Below are 21,912 nucleotides of genomic sequence, written 5' to 3'. Positions count from 1 at the left end.
GATTATTGTGAAATCACGGGTGTAACAGTAGTAGTGTAGTCTGGAGAGAGAGGTACAATAGTAGTGTATTGTGGAGAGTGTAGTAGTAATAGAAGTAGTAGCTGTTAGGAAAGATTCTCTTTACTGCACCTTTCCTTCCATCTTTATGGAACCCCTAAACCTTTTGCTTTGATGTTTCAATCTGACCTGTACTTTTTGCAGTACAGTGAAGCCTTAAACTTCACTGTAGTGGCCTTTGCTCACATGTTATGGGGAAACTGATATGTCCTTAAGGCTATCAATACTGGGAAACAGTGTTTCCCTTAGTCTTGTGACTCTGTTGCTACTTGTGGTTACTTTTGTATCACCTGTGGTAACTTTTAATCATTGCACACAGCAGCTTACACTGCAGTGGAATGGGGTTCGTTTTTGTTTTGCCCTAGACTAACACTCAGAGGATTGTTTGGTTATTCTGAGGTGCTTAGAAGATGGGCTGGTGGCAGCAGTGACTTTTCCCCACTTTTTGGGGAATTTTGTATTAGCTTAACCGCGTTTACCGCGTTTGGCTACTTACTGTGGCTACTGGCCAAACATGGCCGTGCCACGAGGTTTTTCGCCCATTCTTTTTGCATCTTGTTGTTTTGCCTTCTTCCTGGCCTCAGAGGTCAGAAAGATCCTTATAAGGACTTCCAGTGAGTGGGAATGCAGCAGCTTTTGGCGGGCTACTGGAGGGCTTTGTGTAGTTGCAGGCAGGATGTGGGCTGGGTCAGTCTGACCCTAATACACATCCCGGTTTCTGTGTGTCTGAGTGGTATGCATGAGTGTTCCTGCGAGTGATCCTGATTGGACCACTGTGTGTGTGGGCTAGTTCTGCCATTGGCTAGTGGGAGTTTCGACTACTACCAGGTTTTTAGGATAAGAAGAGGGCCCCTGCATGCAATTCTCAAAGATCCTGGAAGAATCTGAAGGAGCCAAGAATCCGTCCAGCTGAGAAGACCCGCAAAGAAACCTGTAACCTGTTTGAAGGAGGCCTGGCAAACAATTTCTGCTGCAGTCCTGCTGGAGCCCTGTCTGTCTCTTGATCTCCAGTAGGCCTGTGAAGGTGCTACGACCCCTGGATTGGAGGGACCATACATCCCCGAAGCCTACCCGGTGCCCAATGCAAAAACCGCCTTCGGAAGTGCCTTGGAATCGTCCTGTGGCTGACCAGCTTTGTTTTTGGGCTACCAAGTTGTCTTCGTTGCCATTCCAAGTTTCCACCTGAAACTTTGCACACCCTCAGCTGCCACTGCAATGACACCCTCTGCGAAATTTCGGCATCCTAGCACCAAGGGGACCCGAGAAATAGCAGAAAGTCCGACCGTGGCTTCTGAGTCCTGCTGCATTGCTGTGCGCGGCGTGCACGGCCCGAAACCTACTTTTCTGACCAGCCTCCAGTCCCAAGAAGGGCGCTGCATCGTTTGTTTCTGCATTTCTTCATCAAGAGTCCTTACACCAGCAAAAGATCCTAATCAGAGTATCACTCGAACCTGCAACCCGTGAAAATCGTGGGCCGCGAAATTCGGCGGGACAAGCAAGCCAGGACACCCTTCCTTTGTTCTGGAAAGCCATGGGAAGATTCCGAGTGAGGGGGGTAAGTTATTGAGCTTTTAACATACCCCTACACTCCCATTGTAAGTCAATACTCTTTTTATTAAACCTATTGGCTTTGCCAATACTTGCCTTGGCAAGACTTCTAACTGTTTGGGGGAATTTTGGACTCTGTCTATCTTGAACCCTGGCTCTAAGAATCCATCACTGTACCCCAGAGACCCTACCTACATTTTTTCCTGAGTGCTGTATCTTTGTATCCTGAACAATAGGGCACAAGGCCCCAGGCAACTTAGGGTTGGACAAGATTAGTTAGGGGTTAATTCTCTGTGGACCTTTTCGTGTGTAATACTTGCCTATTCATTCCCTTGCAGAAGTATTCTGATTTGTATTATGCACTTGAACCTGTGATTGTATATATGCATTTTAGTTTGATGGTATTGGTTGATAAGTCTACATGCTTGTGTTCATTCTTCTTCTTATAGTATATTTGGCCTTCTTTTTTCACTCCTATTATAGCGGAACTTCCGGCTGAAGTCCTTGTCTTTGAAAAGATTGTGCTCAAGGAACTTGCCAAATGTCTCGAGAATCCCAGAAATAGCATGAGGCCCAATCTTCAACTAGCTGAATTTCACGCCATTGAATCTCTCTCACAAGATCCATCCATTGTGATAAAGAGTGCTGACAAAGGCGGAGGTATAGTTGTTTGGGATTCGGGGTCATACGATCAAGAGGTCTTTCGACTTCTTAACATTCCAGGTCATTACCGTAAAATGATTGCCGATCCTACTGCTTTGATCAAAAAGAAGATTTTTAGCCTTTCTGAAAAAGCACTTGAAGAGGGAATATTGTCTAAAAAAGAATTTGAGTTTATTAATTTCTCAGAGGAAAGAACTCCCCTTTTTTATATCATCCCTAAGATTCATAAAAACACATCTAACCCGCCTGGTCGTCCAATAGTCTCGGGTTGCGGCTCTATTTTAGAGCCGCTATCCAAATATATAGACGTGTTCATTAAACCTTTGGCAATGGCGACGCCTACATTTCTGCTAGATTCTAGGGATGTTATTAATTTGGTGGAAGGCCTTCCATTTGATGCCTCCAAACAGATCTTGGTGGCCCTAGATATAGAGGCTCTCTATACCAATATTCCCCAAGATAAGGCTATTCAGTGTTTACAAATTATGTTGGATCGCCGACCATCTGCACATGTGGTTCCCACTAATTTTTTGACCACATATGTGGAATTGGTTCTTTGCAACAGTTTCTTTAAGTTCAAGGATGAGTTTTTCACACAAACTAAAGGCACGTCAATGGGCTGTGCGTTTGCCCCCAACTTGGCTATTATTTTCATGGCCTTGTTTGAAGAGAATTTTGTTCTAAATGATGGTAATCCCTATATCACTAACATCAAGTTATACCGTCGGTATATTGACGACATCTTATTGCTATGGGAGGGTGATATTACCACACTTGAACTTTTTGTGCAGTGGCTCAATCAAGTAGATATTAACATCAAATTTACCCTGGAATACTCTACCTCCCGTATCGCGTTCCTAGATCTATCTATTTACAGCGAAGATGGGTTCCTGCAGACTGAGCTCTATAGAAAACCCACAGAAAGGAACATGACACTACAGTTTGAAAGCCAACACCCCAAAAGTCTTTTACGTAATCTCCCTTATGGGATGTTTTTACGGTTACGCCGCAATTGTTCCAACCTTATACAATTTAATACTCATGCGGACGTATTACAGACTAGATTGCTAGATCGCGGTTATCCGCGTAAACTTATCAAACATTCAAGAAAAAGAGCGCGATATACCAATCGGGATGCCCTTTTAAGACCTAAAAACAAAACTGTGGACAAAGAACAGTTGGTGTGTGTGTCCACTTTCTGCCAACACAGTGAGACAATTAAAGCTATTATTTTGAAAAATTGGAGGATCCTGAATTCCACAGATCTTCAGTTAGAGAAACCTTTATTTGCTTTTAAAAAAAGCAAAAATTTAGGGCAGAAACTAACCCGGGCCTCTAGACTTCCTGTACGCATTAACCAGGTCAGAGATATTAACCTGAATCAGGTTAAAGGCCACTATCCATGCACTTCATGTGCAGCTTGTAAATTTTCTAAAAGAATTACAGACTTTTCTTATAATGGTAGATCTTGGGCACTACGTACATTCACTACGTGCAAAAGTAAGAATGTTATTTATGCTATCCAGTGCCCGTGTCAGCTCTTGTACGTAGGTAAAACTTCTAGGGAAGTCCATCTACGTATCAATGAGCACCGGTCTAAAATTAGAACACGCAACCTTTCGGCTCCACTAGTCATTCATTGCGTAGAAATGGGACACAACCCAGACTCCTTAATTTGGTTTTGTCTGGAAAAATGTTTTGCCAATAACACAATACAACTAGCTAATAAATTGTCCTACAAGGAACAAATGTGGATGTTCAATTTAAAAACACTCCACAAAGGCCTGAACACATTGGAGTCGTGGGACTTCAATAGTCGTTAGCAAGTTTGTTCTGCATTTCTCTATTTGCCCTCTATGGCTATTACGATTGTTTAGCTATTTAGTCTAATTGATACAATTTAACATCATTTATATTAGATTATCGTCTTTCAGCCAAAGCTTTCTTACCATCTTTCTTGCCTATCTCTGGTCTATAAATACTCTTTTTGTTATTGCATAGTAGCTCTAGAATTGCTTAGAGATATGGTGCTCGTTACATGGTTCTGTAATATTTAGAACCAACTAGTAAACTATTGGATTGTACACCACGCCTATATTGGACTACAACTCCCAGAATTCACTTAGTATGGTGACGGCAGCCCAAAATTTATTTACGCTGTTTTTTGTCTGATATATATTTATTTTTAGTGTTTACTTATTATTATTTTTTTATCAACAGCGGCGCCCTTCATTATTATTCTTTTCTAATTTGGGCTGCATTATTTGCGCTTTGCTTTGCTTGTGGAATGTCTTTACTGGCAGCACTTGCTGACATGCGCAGTCAGTTTTTAGCTTTGCCTTTAAAAAAGGCTTCTGTGTACTATTGGCTGTAGCCAGTCACTTCTTGCAGGTCCCTACACGCATGCGTAGCGTTTCGTATTTGCAATTAGTTTGAAACTAAGAGATTACCATCTGGTCTCTCTTTCTGCTGGACAATTTCATTGTATAACAACCGTCTTGCAGGTAAGCGTGTGGCTAGCTTTCCTGCAATGTTAATAGCTCTTCAGCTACAGCCTTCTGCACAATTAACTTTGCAGCGCCGCCCTTTAGACTGCTGTTTGTTGTCCTTTGAGCTCGCTATCACATTTTAATCGTACGAGCCGTTCTAATTGATTTATTTGGCACTTCGTGTGTTTATATTTAAATATAGCACCGTTTATCTTAGATTGCTGTCATTTGCCTTTAAGTTTACCTTCTTATTTCAATTGTGCTCGTAGTGCCATCTGATTTATTGGGCTTTTCGTGTTTTTATATTTATATTTAAACACCTTTTGGATTCCTTAGAATGGTGTGGTTGTCCGTCGGCTGCCTCCCATTCTATTGGTGTTCTTTAGATGCATTCCATGCAGTGCCCTTGCATTCTGGTAAGCCGTGGGTCACTGCTTGCCATTTAGCATTGTAATGGAGCACTTGTACAATTTTTTGCAGTGATTTGCAGACGGCGTTGAAGGCTAAGGCTAAGTGGCGCTGCCTCTTCACTTTTCAAATACATGTATTGCTGGATCATCTTAAACTGCATGGGGCACCCTTCAGGTGAGATATTAGTACTTTTGCCTCAGTTATAGACACTCTACTTTGAATTTAGGTTTTTCATTCACCTGACCTAGTGCATTCTGGTCTTGTTTCTTGTTTCAGGTTATGTTTCAGTCCTGAATTGTTTCGTGTGACTGGCCACACTACACTGCATAGATTGTTGCAGTAGTAAGGTTTTCATCAGGTTAGTCCACTATTAGTCCTTTTTTAGACACAGATATTGCCAGTGAGATTCAGATATATATTATTATATTATATATACACATTCTTGTTGCCGATTCACCATGGTCCTGAAGGTTCCCTCTCATCTTGCACGGTTCTCTTCTGGGAGTCACTTACCCTTTTGCTCTGGTTTACACAGCTGTTGTAGCGGGGGCCGTGTATGCTTATTTGTATTATGGTATACGCGGTTCCTAAATTGTTTTGAATAATTCAGGCTGCTAGCCAGCAGTCCTGTTTCTCTTTTTTAATTGTATGTTATAAGCAGTCGGCAAAGACCTTTTCATGTAGTAGCTTATAGTCCCTTTTGCGTATTTGTTTTGCAGAATGGTAACATCCACCTCCTGAAGAAGACGTTCAGTTAACCATTACTACACGTCGAAACCGGTCGAGAGAAAAAATTTTACAGGGATGTGATCTTTGCATCTGTTTTTTCTATCCACCCTGACAATAGATTGGTTGTGAATTATTTCTATTGTTTGTAAAACACCGCAATAATGTGTGTTATTATGGGGATTAGTTATGAATTCCTCTTCCCCATTGGTTTTTAGCATGTTTTTTGGTGTTTTTTAGTTCTTTGGATGAGTGCCATGGTATGATGAGTTGTGTGCGTATGAATGAACTGGGTATGTTGATTATGAGTGATGAAGTTTTAGCCGATTTTCGGCATATTGTTGCTGCTGTTTTGTTATGTTAAAATGATTAGTGTACAATAATTTTGTGTGATTTATTCACCAGTTTTCAATTTTTGTATCTTCTTTAATAAATTTGGATACATTTTTTCTAAATATACTTTGCTCTGGACATATCTTTTCTGTTTCTTGATGTTATTATAATACTCTGGTCCAGAGGCTAGAGTTACCCTGCTCTTTTCAGTGTTTGCATTGGTTGATAAGTCTACATGCTTGTGTTCATTCTTCTTATATTATATTTGGCCATAATTAAATAACTGTATTTTTATACATCCTGTTTAAGGGTAATTTGTGACTCCCATTGTGTGACCTCATTGTGGACCCTTTACAATCTCACCCCTCTGAAGGTCTTAGCCTAGACCGCCTGTCACTGCTACCTTAAACTGGTTTGGCTACAGCTTCCCAAAGTTGCCCCTGTCACAATACAGGTTGGCCTTCTATACATCTGTCCACCAGGCCAGAGTATAGGAAATCAGTCTTAAAAGTAGCCTGGGGATATTAATAGTGCAGAGAGGAGAGAGGAGTGGTAGAGAGAAGTGAGGAGTAGATAAAGAGAGAGAACATCAGAGGGATAGAAGGGAAGAGTGTTAGAGATGGAGAGGTAAAGGAGACTGGATGGACCAAGTGGGATCTGTGTGTCTGGAAGACATCCTTCCTTATAATGAATTGCATTGTGGAACCCTGGTTGGAAACTACCAAGATAACAGTCAGAAAGGGTGTTTACCATTAGGCCAAGCAGGCAGACCTTTAGACAGTAGTGGTTACCAATCTGTAGAGACCATCCTGGGGTTGAGTGACACCTGGGCAATAGATGGAACACCCAGCACTAGACGAGGTAGAGGGACTGCCATTAGCAAGACCCTTTGCAAAACCTCAAATATAAGCCCATTAACTGCCTTTGAGAGTTGGTGTGTTCTTGAGGCCGTCAGAAGTGGGATTCATCAAGGCCTAATAAACTGGTGTGGTGGGCTGGAAGAAGGAGTTGGACACAGACTGAACATTTCTATCAGGGTTCTTCAAAAAAATGAATATTACCTATCTTGCCCTATCGCTATAGGAATGTTCCCTACCTATCCAAACTAAGGTGCTCGTTTGTCACCAGGAAGTCCAACTCAAAAAAATGTCCTCCGTCCAAAACCTAATCAACCTAACCCTACCACTAAATCTACTAACTAAAGTTTGCCGAAAGAATGTCTCTTTCTTCTCTGCTTCCTGTCGGCCATCGATCTCAAGGCTATTACTTCAGGGTTCACTTAATTCATGTATGCATCAGATGAAAAAAAGGTCATCCTGTAGAAACATGTTCATTACGATTGTCTCTTCTGGTTCTCCGTCTGATTTATGAGCTCCTGTAGCTCCTGCCATCTATTCATAGGTTTGTTTTTCCTGTTGGTGTATTGCTCATCTGTATTCTCAACACTTTTCTTAATGTTTTTCTTAAGATAGTCTCTTCTAGTCCTTCCTCTGACTTTGACTATATCACGCTCTTTCCACTTGATCGTTCTGGTCTTTGGTATATTCTTATTATGTGTTAGACACCACCACTCCTGGGATCTCTCTGCTAGGCGTGTTCTCTGAGCCCTGGGCATAACATATAACCTTGACTCACACAGCTTCTCACAGTCTTTAATTAAGGGATGAGCTCACTCTTCAACATTTAACTTTAGCCACTTCTTCCATCCTTTCAAGGATATTCTTTCAGGCCATCCTAAAGCCTCATGCTTAATATCATGACTCACTTTCCTTGGCTTCTTGGGACATATATTTTTATGTTTTTTTCAATGTCCCAACTTCAATATTGTAGTTTTTTTAAAGTTCCTTTATTTAGGACAGGCTCCCCAGACAGCCTTCCCCTTCTTTGTTCCACAACGATGCCTTTGTTCGTCAGAGGTGCCATTTCAGGTGTTGGCACTCGTTCGAGTCTCCTGCATCGGATGATCCTCTATGCACTCCAGCCTCCCCAGCCACTCCATTTTCAGTACTTATGTAGCTTGCCATACTCTGTTAAGGTTCTCCGATGTTTCAAGTGTCATCGTCATTGGGCAGGCCCAAGGCCCACCACAGTGCTTCCGTGGTGACACCACCATGTCAGACGGTCCTCTACTCTCTGTCCTCAGAGCAGTTGTTCTGTTGTTCAAGTTTCCGGATCTCTGGTGTCCCGATTTGGCATGCTCTGCTTCTTGGATTGTTGCAGGCTCCGCAGCTCCAATCTGCTCTGCTGCTCCATGGCATAGCTACGTCAGAGGGCTTCCCCTGTGTATGGTGCTCTCTCCTCCTTTGTGTTCCACTCATCCACTTCACTTGAAACACTTGTGTGTAGGTGTTATACATTCCATATCATATCATATATCCTGGTTACATAAAGTGATATCCCCTTTCCTTCAGGTGTCTTGTTTAATTAGGCATTGCCTGGAGCAAAACAATAGGAGGGTATGTTTTCCATTACTGAAGGCAGTCCCATCAATGAATATAAGGCAGCCTGCATAGGGAGTACCCTGTGGGAATGAGAGTGCTTGTACCCTAAGGGCGAGTGTAAGGAACTCATGGTGGCAACAGTAAAGACAGACACAAGTGATCACAGTTCAAGGGTGGTTATTACACTGTAAATGCCGGGTGGAAAAACGCCTAACCTAAACCTAAATCTAAGATGGGAGCAAGGTTCGACCATCAAATGAAAAATAAGGCAGTCCTTGTGGCGTCTTGTCAAAGTAAAAGGATTATACTAAAAAAAAAATATTGGCAAATCCTTACAACTAATTATAGAAAGAGTGTGGGGTAGGGTTTACAATAAGAAAGAGGTGTTGACAAGTAATAAGTCAGAATGTGATTGCCAGGGGTCCCCCTTCTCCACGTTTTGAGCACGGGACAAAGAGTATTTCCTCAGCACAGTACACGCTCTTGTTTCCCAGCACGGGCTGATAATTCCCTACTTATCAGGTTCTTTGATGGTTAAATCTCTTTTGAATAGAAAGTCTTTTGCCTTTGAGGGCCTGATGTATTCAACAAAACAAACAAACAAGTTATTTTCCAAATGGACTTTGTTTGATGACTTTTCACCACTGGATCTCCCTCTGTCGTGCTCGGGCACCTAGGCTTCCCTCGATAAGGCTCAGGCCTTTCTTTTGGGATCTCCCCCTGCGGGGCTCGGATCCAAATGCCAAGGGTGACATTCCACTTCCCCTGGTCTTACAATACTTCTTGCACTCAAAAATCTTAATATCTTTTTAAACAGCTCCTCAGGCTTTGGATATCCCTGGGTCGGTTTCACTCCTGTCAACACACTGTTCATAGGGACTTCAGGTCTCACCCCCTTTTGTTAGAATCCCTTGGTCGTGTTCACTCTTGTCAACCTACTCTATTTCGGAACTTTAGAATTCCACCTTCTTGTTAGCATCCCTCCGCTGGGTTCACTCTTGCCAACCATTGGAACACACTGTTCATGCGCTACTTTCACCAAGCAGGATTTATTTCCATTTGCTTCACTATCATCTGTCAGTCAAAGACTTATGACGGTCCAGAGGATTTTTCAAGACCACTGTATGACCACTTTGACCTCTTCTCGTCTTTTTCCAAGGCCTTCTGATTACGGTAGTTTCTACCATCGGGTAATCACCAAGAGTTTCCTGCGTGAGCACGCACGTGGTGCCGGACTCCTCTGTTGCTGGCTTACCCCTTTTTCATCAATAGCTCTTTAAGCTTTCACAGTTCAAATTAGCCGTTTGCTACTTTTCGTTCAACACAGTTTGTTTTCTTATCAACTCTCCCCTCGATTTACCGGCTGTGACGAACCGCTTGGCTTTTTTTCTCTTGGGAGTCAAGGTTGGTACCACAGAGACAAGCGTCTCTCCCGAGCTTGGTAATCAGCAGAGGAGTGTCTCATGTACCGTTGACATCTGCTGCAACACACACTGGCTATTGTTTGTGGTTTTATGATTCCTTCTACAGAGGTTTCACAGGCCTTGGTCGGAAAGGGCAAGGTTGCTTCTCTCCTTGTCGCCCATTCGGTATGTGCTATCTTCCCCCTCCTCTTGAACTGCTGTGCTGAGTTAGCTCTTACGTTGTGTGGTCTACCTTGCTCGTACTGTGCTCTCGTGCTCCACCTTTTATCCCTGTGGGGAAAGGAAAGGGCTGTCAGGTTTGTGTGTTTTTGGTCAATTGCCTGACTCTGCCTGGCCCTTGGGTTTGGACACGTCAGGTGAACAGCTCTGGAATTAGTCTGTTGTTTTCCGTGGCACAGAAAAGTGTTCTTGTCGGAAGAGGGGGGGTTAGAGTGTTAAAGTATCCTGCGGGATGTAGAGAGGAAGAGGTGTTCTATGGGATTGTAGTTCTCGTCCTAGGGGTTTTGGTAAATTCAGAAGAGTGAGATTGGTAGGGGGTGTGGAATGAATCAAAAATGACCAGAGCTTTTATTGTGACCTGAACTCGGGGGATTGTAGAAATGGTAATGTGTTGTTATTGCAGTATACTGGGGTTTTGGAAAAGAATAATCAAAGGGACATGAAGAAGAATGACTGGGAGTATTTTGGTATGTAACAGAAAGACAGGGATTCTGGAAGGTATAGTTTCTCATGGCATTGGAGTTTGGGTTCTTAAAGGGTTGGTTTGTTGGATTTGGCTAAGGTAGATTCATTGGGAGCAAGGGGGGGGTAGATCCAGAGCAGCCTACAAAAGCTTCATGGACTTCACCCTCCTCCCCTTCTCATCCGGTATAATACCGCATCTCCACTTGGTTATTTCCCCAAGCACAACCCTGGGTTCCCCTACCTAGGTGATCTTTCTCCACTCGTCTGCCTTTAGGGCTTGGGTAAGAGAGGGCCAGTTTTTTCCTGGCCACCTGAATAAGGGATTCCTAGGATCTAATTGGAAGAATACCCTCAGGTTTCTGACATACGTTTCCCCTATGCCTATGCTGGTTGGGTGGAGGTGTTTCACCGAGAAATTTCTCTGTGGAACATCCAGATTGTTGGTCCAAGCTTTCCAGCATAGAACACGGATTGATCTTCCCCTCAAATATCCAAAGATTTTTATGGCTGGGGCTTTCCACCCTTGTCTGGTTGTTCAGGTTTTGCAGAGGAGATGGTTTTAGGAGTTCTTTCACTTCTTTTTCTCTCTCTTGGCCATCCATTAACTCTTCCTCTAGTTTGTTGGGGCAGATTTCCAAAACATGGCCCCACTCCCCACAAAATATTCATTGCTCATCTTGAGAGGTTTCTGAATTACTCAGAGAGCAAGTGGATGTAGATCTTCTCCTATCCTTACTCAGGGGCTAAAATAAGTTTGATGACGTCACCGGTCCCAAGGTCTTTACTCTCCTGGTTAATATAGGGTTCTTCTTGCGTATTGTCATTTGGGTTTCTCATCATCTCTCTCCCTGGTTCGTCCTCTTTTTCTCTCTTTAAGGAATAAGGTTGGGGTTCTGGGGCTTTATTTCCTGTAAACGTTTGCTCTAGGTCTCCGCTAATGCTTTCTCAGGTGATATTTCCCTTAAGATCTCACATAGGAGGTTCTCTCTAGGTGTTCTCCACCGGGTTTCCTATGCTAGGATCCCTATTCGGTCTCCCCATTAGATTTTTAAAGGGCTTGTCAACAAGTTCCGAAAAACGAAGGTTAATTCGTCTTCGTGGGAGATAAGAGCTAATATTTTTACCTTAATTTCTTTGCAAGGCAAAATAAAAAAAAAGACCAACCCATGGATATGTTATTCTTATTTGTAAAGAAATTAGAGCCTTGTCCCTTCATTGTAGAAAATAATCATGTGTTTAAAAAAAGATAGTAGGTGTTTCCCTCAAAATCCTTTCAGATGGGTGAAATGGTTAGAGACATCAGGGGAAAGAAATTGGACTCCCATTCTCTGTTCCAAGGGCTGGACGGGTAGTGACATGCTTTCCATAGATTTCCCCCCTTCGATGGAAAAAGGGGTTCAATAGGGTTTGCTTCTCAACTCTGAGATTTCTGAGGATAAGACATAGAAATCTCTAATCGGATTCTCTACATGTAAGAGGGCTCTCCAACTATCGTCAATTGGATCATATCCTACTGCTGACACCATATGTAAGGAACTCATGGTGGCAACAGTAAAGCCAGACACAAGCGATCAGAGTTCAAGGGTGTTTATTAAACTGTAAATGCAGGGTAGAAAGACGCCCAACCTAAACCTAAATCTAAGATGGGAACAAGCTTTGCCCATCAAATGAAAAATAAGGCAGTCCTTGTGGCGTCGTCTTATCAAAGTAAAAGGCCTATGAGGAAAAAACATATTGCCAAATCCTTACAACTAATTACAGAAAGAGTGTGGGATAGTATTTTCAATAAAGAAAGAAGTGCTCACACATAATAAGTCAGACTGTGATTGCCAGGGGTCCCCCTTCCCCACGTTTTGAGCATGGGACAAAGTGGTTCTCCTGAGCACAGTGCATGCTTGAGTTTTCCCAGCACAAGCCGACAGTTACGTACCAATTATCAGGTTCTTCAATGGTTAAGTCTCTTTTCAATAAAATGTATTTTGCCTATGAGGGCCTGATATATTCAACAAAACAAACAAACAACAAGTTCCTTTCCAAATAGACTTTGGTTGATGACTTCTCACCCCTGGATCTCTCTTGGTTGGGCTCGGATCCCTAAGCTGCCTACAATCAGGCTCAGATTTTTCTTTCGGGATCTCCCTCTGCTGGACTTGGATCCAATCCACTTCCCCTGGTCTTACAATACTTCTTGCACTCACCAATCTTAATGTCTTTTTAAACAGCTCCTCAGGCTTTGCCCCTTTTGTCAGCCACCCTCTACCAGGTTCACTCTTGCCAAATTTTTCTAAACAGTTCACTGTGGACATCCCTCGGTCGGGTTCACTCCTGTCAGCACACTGTTCATACAGGCTTCAGGCCTCGTCCCCTTTTGTTAGCATCCCTCTGCCGGGCTCACTCTTGCCAACCTGTACTAAACATTTCACTGTAGACATCCCTCGGTCAGGTTCACTCTTGTCAGCAAACTCTATTTCGGGACTTTAGACTTTGCCACTTCTTGTTAGCATCCCTCCACCGGGTTCACTCTTACCAACCTTTTCAACACACTGTTCATGCACTACTTTCACCAAGCGGTATTCATTTTGCTTCACTTCACTATCATCTGTCGGTCAAAGACTTTTGGGAGTACAGAGGATTTCACAAGACCCCTGTGTGACCACGTTGACCTCTTCTCACCTTTTCGCAAGGTCTTCTGGTTAAGGTAGTTTCTATCATTGGGTAATTGCCCAGAGATTCCTGCATGAGCACCCATGTGGTGCTGGACTCCTCTGTTGCTGGTTTTCCCCCTTTTCCATCAAAGCCCTTTAAGCCTTTTATAGTTCAAATTAGCCATTTGCTACTTTTCGTTCAACACAGTTCGGTTTCTTATCGACACTCCCCTCGACTCACCGGCTGTGATGCACCGCTTGGTTTTCTTTCTCTTTGGAATCAAAGTTGGTACCACAGAGACAAGCATCTCTCCCCGGCTTGGTAATCAGCGGAGGAGGGTCTCGTGTACAACTGATATCTGCTGCAACACATGCTGGCTATTGTTTGCGGTCGTATGATTCCTTCTGCTGTGGTTTCACAGGCCTTGGTCGGAAAGGGCAAGGTTGCTTCTCTCCTTGTCACCTTCTCGGTATGCGCCGTCTTTCTCCTCCTCTTGAACTGCTGTGCTGAGTTAACTCTCTTGTCGTACGGTCTCTCTTGCTCGTCCTGTACTCTCGTGCTCTGCCTTTTATCCCTGTGGGGAGGGGAAAAGGGCCTCAGGTGTGTGTGATTCTGGTCAATACCGACTTTGACTGACCCTTGTACCGGGACATGTCAGGTAAACGACTCTGGTGTTAGTGCATTGTCTTGTGTGTTGTACGAAAGTGTTTGTGTTGTAAAAGTGTGGGGAGTGTTTTGGAATATCCTATGTGGTAGGATGGGGAAAAAGTGATGGGCACGTTTGAGCATGGGACAAAGTGGATCTCCTGAGCAAAGCACATGCTCGAGCTTTCCCAGCAAGAGCCAACAGTTACGTACCAATTTTCTGGTTCTTCCATGATTAACTCTCTTTTCAATAAAAATGATTTTTCCTTGGAGAGCCTGATGTATTCAACAAAACAAAAAAAAAACAATTTCCTTTCCAAATGGACTTTGGGTGATGGCATTTTACAGCTAGATCTCCCTCGGTCGGGCATGTAAGAAACTCATGGTGACAACAATAAAGACAGACATAAGTGATCACATTCAAGGGTGTTTATTAAACTGCATGCAGTTTGGAAAAACACCTAATCTAACCCTAAATCTAAGATGGGAGCAAGTGACAACCATCAAATGAAAGATAAAGCAGTCCTAGCGCGTCGTGTCAAATAAAAAAGGGCTATACTAAGAAAAATACTGCCAAACCTTACAACTAGTACAAAAAGGGGGTGGGATAGTTTTCAAGAAAGAAAGAAGTGTTCATAAATAAATGTCAGGATGGAGCAGTTTGGGTCCCCCTGCCCCACGTTTTGAGCACGGGGTAAGGTGGAATCTTGGAGCACAGCACACGCCAGGGTCTTTCTTAGCACCAGCCAACAGTTCTGTTTCAGCTAGCAAAGTACACGCTCAAGCTGTCTCAGCACAAGCCGATTGTTCCGTTCCAGCTATCAGGGCCGTCGATGGTCAAGTCTAGTTTCCTTTGAAAGCCTCTTGCCTTTGAGGGCTTGACGTGTTCAAATAGTAAAAAAAAAAGTTCCTTTAACCAAATGAAAGTTCCTTACAGTGATAATGGTTCACCCCTGGGTCCTCCTCTTTCAGCCGCTGACCCATCTCAAATCTTAGCCACAGTTCACGTTGGGTGATGTCTTCAGCCCTTGGTCCCCATCTTCCAGGCGCCGACAACTCACGTATCATATTCCACAAATTATATAACAGTTCTTTTCTCAATAAACTTTGGGTGATAGCTTCAACCCTGGATCTCCCTCGTCCTGGCTCGGACCCCTCTTGACTGCCAGTACCCTTCTGCCGGGGTTACTATGGCTTTTCCACATACACATTGGGTGACAACTTCAACCACTTAATCCCCCTCTTCTGGGTGATGACCCTTCTCGAATCTCAGCCTCCCTCCTCTGGGTTCAGTATGGCTTTCTCTTCTCTTTAGCAGTATTCACTTCCCTTGGTTTTTCAATGTCTTTTCAAACAGTTCATAGTGGACATCCCTCGGCTGGGTTCACGTCTGTCAACACACTGTTTCTTGGGATTTTAGACTTTGCCCCTCTTCTCTGGCATCCCTCCTTCAGGTTCACTCTTGCCATTTCAGTACTTTCAATATTGGCGGGATTCACTTCCCGTTTACTTTCACCAAGCAGGGTTCACTTCCCTTTTTCTTCCTGTTTGTAGATCAAAGTCTTTCGACTTCTTACCACACCTCTCTCCTTGACTGACCACTTTCTTCCCTCCTCTCACATGTCGCTCTCTGTCCCTCTAGTGAAGCCAAACCCAGCACTGCCACCCACTTTCTCGGTCATCTGGCCCATGAAGCTTGTGTCAGTTGAGGCTTGTTGTCTTATTAAATCTGGAGCACTTGGTGGCCTTGGGTGCGGAGAAGCATTTTTATTTTATTTAGTTTGCATTTTTAAAGCGCTCACACAGCCCGCGGGCATCGAGGTGCTGTTACAGGAATTGTTTCTTTTTTCAATTGCGTAATTGATTTTTTTTTTTGTCTTAGTTGCGTATTTATAACGCGCTTAAACACCCAGAGGTTTCTAAGCGCGGACCCGGGGATCAAACCTGTGTTGCTTCGTGTCATCTTGCTCCCAAGGCGCGCACGTTGCTGTTAAGCTATCCTCCCAGGACAATAGACTGATCTTCAGCAGCAAGTGGGTTTGACTGGCTGAAGACAGCAAAGTGGTACTTCTGCAGTGACTGCTCGAAGCTCGAAGAAGGTAGTAAACAAGCAGGTGGTGTTGAGTTGGGGACACTAGAACTCTCAGTGGTTCTCTGATGTCGAGACAACAGTGCTTCGGCATCAGTGTCAAAAAAGACTTGGGGAATGTGGAGGCTGATGAGCGTTGTGAGCTAAAATGACTCTGGTGATTCTCTTGCAGCAGTTTAGATGGCATTGAAGGTGCCGAAACTGGCGTTGAACCATTTTGGAAATGCAGTGACAGCCAGAAGTCACTTCCTTCCGTGGTTGTTAAAGGACCCAGCACAGGCTCTCAGGGGAAGGTTAGTCTATTGTTCTGATCTTTGGGACAAGGAGGGTTCATAGAGAGCACTTCCAGTGTTATGTACATACTGTGAGTAGTATCCTAATGCTTATCAGGGTTGCAGTTGTAGTAGGCCTTGCCTAGCCAATTCGGCATCCGAATAGGTCATTGGATGATAGGGAGAAGAGCTTACCTCTTCCTGGGAACTCCTTGTCTTCACCTGTTTGGCACAGGACTTTGAGGTATACGATACTCCAAATCAGGTTCCAGAAACACCATCTCCAAGTGGTGTCCAAAGCTAAATAAACTAAGGTGTGGGTGTGTCCCTTTTATAGGCAAAATGCGACAACGGATTGACTACAGTTGTAAGACTTGTCCTTTGCCTTAGGAAGTCATTCTCAGAGTGCTTTGTCTGCAGGAAGTGGGAAGGTGGATAGAAAGTAAGGGAGCCTATGCAAAATACAAGATGGTGGTATCCCTTTCTGGACTGGACCTCTCTCCTTGGCTACTCTAACTCCACCCTCTTTGTCAGTCTCTCTACGCCAAAATGACTCCAGTAATCAGCACCCTGCCTTTAAAGTACATGTCCCAGATGAACCCCGAGGGAGGGTTCTTGTTGCTTGGACTGGAGGATGTGACAAGCTTTCTCAGGGCAATCATAGGGGCAGCTTTCTGAGTGGAACTCACATTGTTGTTGTGGGTGCAGCCAACCCAGGAAGCTTAATGCACCTACCGGGCCCTGTCATGAATGAATCACTGTGCACCAATCTGACTATAATATGACATCAGATGCTTGTGGCTTTATAGTTATGTAATCTCAGTAGCCACCATGTAAAAACTAGACATGGCTTATATATTTTTTTAATCAACTACAACCAGGCTGCTGGGATGCACAATTATGATATCTTGAACCAGAGGTGTGCACAGTTAAAAAACTACATCTGCCTGTTGAAACATTGGGTTGCAGCAGTTGTGTTCAGAAATGCATATGTGACCTTTGAATCTGCCCTCTTGCCAGTGCAGAGCAGCTTCTGGGGACATCAGTAGACTGTCACAGCAAGGTACATAGTTGCACTGTGCTTTTCGACATGGAGTATTATGAAATTGGGGTCTGATGAGCAGGTTTTCACAGATCTCACTTAAGAAACAGAATTAGCATTCTGTAACATTTCATAAGAAGGAAAAAAGTATAATTGCAGAAGAGTAAATATATATATAGACTTCACCCAGATTTAAGAAGATATGATTTATCACAAACCTATGAAGTTTAGTGGGTGTGGAAAGTGATGACCTTCTTAACTCTGAGACCCGTCCGTAGATGTTCTCCATGAGTTTATTTTTCAGCTCATTGTTAATTCCTGCAGTGATGTCATTTTTGTGCACATGAGTTAAGAGGGTTGTCACCCACTGAATTGTATTGGTTTTTGTTTTGATAAATCGATTAATCTCAAGTCTGTTACGTTTTTTCATTGCTTTTCAAGGGTTTTGTTATGCTAAATCTTCTCCAGGGCCCACTGGCCATTGTCCTTTTACTGCCAAATTTTATAAAAGACCATGGCCCAATAGACATGGCCTTAACATGGTCATTAGTCTCGGCCTATGGCAGCAGCCCACAGCCTTCTGCCTAGAAAGTACCAGATCCCACCATCCATGACCTTCTTCCATGTGTCCTACTGTGTTCACTATCCACATTGCAGTAATAAGGCAAAAAGACTGCAGTGTGTTGCCTGTGGGCACGACCCATATCTCCCTGCCCGTAGCATGCATCCCAACACTCAGCCATAACCCTTATCCAGCTGCCTAGAAACTTACCAGCTCCTACGTGCCCCCATTGCACCAAACAGGTGAAGAAACTATAGGCTAGGTCTTAAGCCGTGGCCCATATTCCCCTCAGAATTAAATGATCAAATATCACTGGCCCTGGGTGCTGTACTAATGTTGGGGTTGCCTGCATGTTTCAGCATACATTTTATAAAGTATTTTTCTGACCCTCCCTTAGTTCCCAAGTAATTTTTCAGTGAAATTACTGAAAAATGAGCCCGATTTTACGACAAAGAAAATCTCTCCTTCATGGAAGGAAAATTAGCTGGAATGGGAAATTCCTTGACAATTTAAAAGCCTTCCCCATCACACTGCAACTCTCCATGTGCCACCTGCTCCTTCCTAGCCCACCATAGATCAAACCCTCTCTGACCCCGCTCTTATTTTTCTTTTGCAGAACCATGTGATGCATTTTTTTACGAGCACGACTTGTGACATTTCTGCAGGAATCCCAGAGAAAGCCTTCCCAAAGCCTGCAGGATATCCCTGATAAGACGAAAACTGGAAGAAATGGGCTCCCAAGTCTATTTCCAATTCTCCCACTTCATATGTGGTCCACTTTCCCACTCCACACCTTTACCCAAATATGAAACCGCCATTGCCCTCCTCCAAATATAATTTTGAGCACATTTTGTTTCTGGCTTACCTCAGGATTCCCGTGAGACTTGCTTGTTTCAAACCCAATAAAATGGTGACTTTTCATTTTTGAAAAGATTCACTGATTCAATGCACCGTGGGACCTATGTAAACTTTTTTTTTTTTTTTAGAACCTGCTGTACCCCCTTCTCCATCAAATTATTTCAATACTACTGCATGGTTTTACACAAACCAACACAAAGCACATCTGCAGCCTTTTGTGCCCAAGTTGTTTCTTCTTTGGTGCAAATACGTCCAGCTGTTTTCGTGCTAGCTGTGTTCAATGGTAGCACCCTTTTCGCTATGAACAAATTAATGGGAGAAAGCTGAAAACTATGTTTTTGTTCTATTAATAACGTTTGAACACTTTGAAGCTGCTCATTGTATGCATTCCGTTTTTGACAATTTCATCATTATCCATTCAGAAAGTTAACAGGTATTATCAAAAGAATGTTGGGGAAAGTCAGTGTAAAAAGGCCTTGCCTTAACTGTAGGTAACCATAGGTAATATACCAGATAATGGAACTGTATGCTAATACAATACCATTAATTGCAGAAAACAAGGAAATGATGGCAGGTTTTATTTATTTTATATATGGTGTTTATTAGAGAGAGTACATTGTCCGGAAGGGCTTCAGACCTCCATTTGACGCTGCACCCACCCTGTCTCCTGCCTGTGTAGAGTCTCCCGCCACCCTTCCCCACTCTTGTGCCAGCTCTCACCCAACCGTAATGCTCTTTCATGTGCGTCTGGGGAGACCCCCACATCCCCTCTTCCTGTCACTTCCCTCCTTTATCCCATGCCTCTAATCCCGAGCCATGGCCAGCCTCTGGGCGGCACATCTCTGCTTCAGCTTTCTCTAACACTTCCATGCCCCTATGGCTCCCCACACCAGAAATTAGAAAAGTTCTTTCATGAGGTTTTCATTTTTATGAAGCTGGACTCCACTACTAATTGACGCACTCTTGCGCAGTAAATCAGGTTAAAGTAGCCCGCGGGGAAATGGCTATTGCAGCAAAATGTTCCACTAGTTAATCAGTAAAAGGGTCTTTTGGGAAACGCAATGTAGTACAACTAAACTATTCCCCAATTACAGGTGATGAAGTAATGAAGATATCAAAAATATTCCTATTTTATGGATTGGGGAGACAATACGTTTTTGAAGAGTGTAGATTTGAAGATCTTGAAACAGAGGGATGTTAAACTTCCACAATTGGGTAGGTTTAATTCCCAAGGAAAAGGGTTAAGTGAATAGGAGACTGGGACAGAGGAAAGACACTCAAGAAAAAAATATTTAGGAACAAGAGGCAGTACCCAGGGGGCAATAGTTTAAGTGAAACATGTTAGAAAGTGGGGAAGATGTTTTTGAAGATGATACAGATGTGTGAAGTGTGGCATGAGATGACATGCAGTTGTTTTCCGAAAATGTGTGATGTTCTTTTTGAACAGTGGTTGGGTTATTGTGAATAATAGGTTCTTCTGGTCACAATAGATAGCGAACTCAAGCTTGGTGGACTACTTTGTAATTGTCAGCAGGCATTAATGAAGGATACACATTGAAGTATACAGGAGCCAGGCAGGTTTCACAAACTTTAGTTTATTCTTCAAGTATCATCTGAAGTCCCACCAGCAGAACAGTGTGCCTCCTTCCAGCAGGCTCGCTATCTATGAGTCATCCTTCCAACCTCGATCCCTCACTACTCAACATTCCCTATATTACATCATAGGCACTGTGCTGGCTGGGATCAAGATGCTACACACACATGCACAGGATTCTAAAAGTTAAAGTTATATTGTATTCAGAAAGATATATGGTGATGTTGTTTTAGCTTCTGTTTCAACTGTTAACTCAATATAGAACTCCCTATAAAGAGAAGTCTCTGGCATGTCACCTTACTGCAACTTCTTAGCACATGTAGATCTGACCATTAAGCAGTAGATTGAGAAATCCATTGGAAAGGGATGTGGGTTACATCAATGTCTTCGTGGACTGCCTTTGAGGGTTACTAGGCTCTATCCATGGTTGGCTACCAAAGTGGTTTCAATATGGAGGGAAGCGTTGTCATGGTATTGGTTGGTTGGTCTCCAGAAGCATTCTTTAGGAGTTGAGAGGTTTCTGTTCTCTTGATGTCTGGCAGGCTGTGGAGGCAGAGGATTCATATCGTTCCTCAGTTGTGGCCCTAGTACTTTGATGGGTTTTTTTCACAACATGTTTCTTCCATTGATGCTTGGACTGGGTCATGCGAGCATGACCTTAGATGGTGGCATGGAATTTAGTGGGAAACTAGATTCCATTTTTATTCAGGGAACCATTAGTGGATTTGTAGGTGAGTATGATTTTCTCCATTGTTAGCCAGTAGAGTTTTTTTTCATGACTGATTTCATTAGGTTCAGTGCAGGTGGGAGAGGACCTCTTTCAGCATCATATGCTATAGGTGTGTGTTCTTGATGGCAGTTGCAGTGTCTGCTGTGAAAGTTCGGTACAAGTCAAACTCCAGATTTTTCACTTCCTTCGGTCAGAGGAACAGTGCTAGGTTTTTCATGAACTCTCCAAACATCCTGATCTTGTCTTGGGGGCGTTTGGGCACAACAAGCTTTCTTTCATCTAGACCAGTGGACTTCAAACTGTGGAGCTTAACGTGCTAGAGTGGTCAAAGGAATACTCAAGGGTGATGCGTGCCTCGCCTAAAAAGGAGGAGGGTAACTGCTTTCAATAGAAACTATAAGCAACTGTACCATTAGGTTGTACCCGGTGTGAGAAACCTGAAGGTGGCTCACCTACTAGTTCCTGGGGATCTGTCATCCAGGTGGCCAGGACACGGCCATCACTATTGGATCCAGTTCCTGGGGGTGGGCCAGTGCAGAAGTATCACCTGTATGGGGGGTCTTGGGTAGTGGAAGTGGGACACCGGATGGCGAAAGAGCAGTTTCCCCTTCCCCTACCAGGTAGGATACTTAGGGACTCAACCCTCCCCTCTTTCCCGACACAAACACATTCTCACGACAACTCACTGTGAGAGAAAA

The 21,912-nt window shown here is 43.5% G+C and overlaps 1 protein-coding gene and 1 long non-coding RNA gene across 2 annotated transcripts in view; both read left to right on the top strand.

Moving 5' to 3' along the window:
- LOC138548087 (cytochrome P450 4B1-like) overlaps window positions 1-21,912 on the top strand; it is an 880,410-nt gene that overhangs the window by 842,884 nt on the left and 15,614 nt on the right. The window lies entirely within an intron of this gene.
- Window positions 5,445-6,351, top strand: LOC138548113 (uncharacterized). The gene is made up of 2 exons (XR_011291933.1): window positions 5,445-5,526; window positions 5,888-6,351. It is a non-coding gene; the product is annotated as an uncharacterized lncRNA (long non-coding RNA).

Source organism: Ambystoma mexicanum, chromosome 1q (assembly GCF_040938575.1).
Source record: "Ambystoma mexicanum isolate Mex_15411 chromosome 1q, UKY_AmexF1_1, whole genome shotgun sequence".
NCBI lineage: Eukaryota > Metazoa > Chordata > Amphibia > Caudata > Ambystomatidae > Ambystoma > Ambystoma mexicanum.
This window is presented reverse-complemented; position numbering and strand designations above follow the sequence as displayed.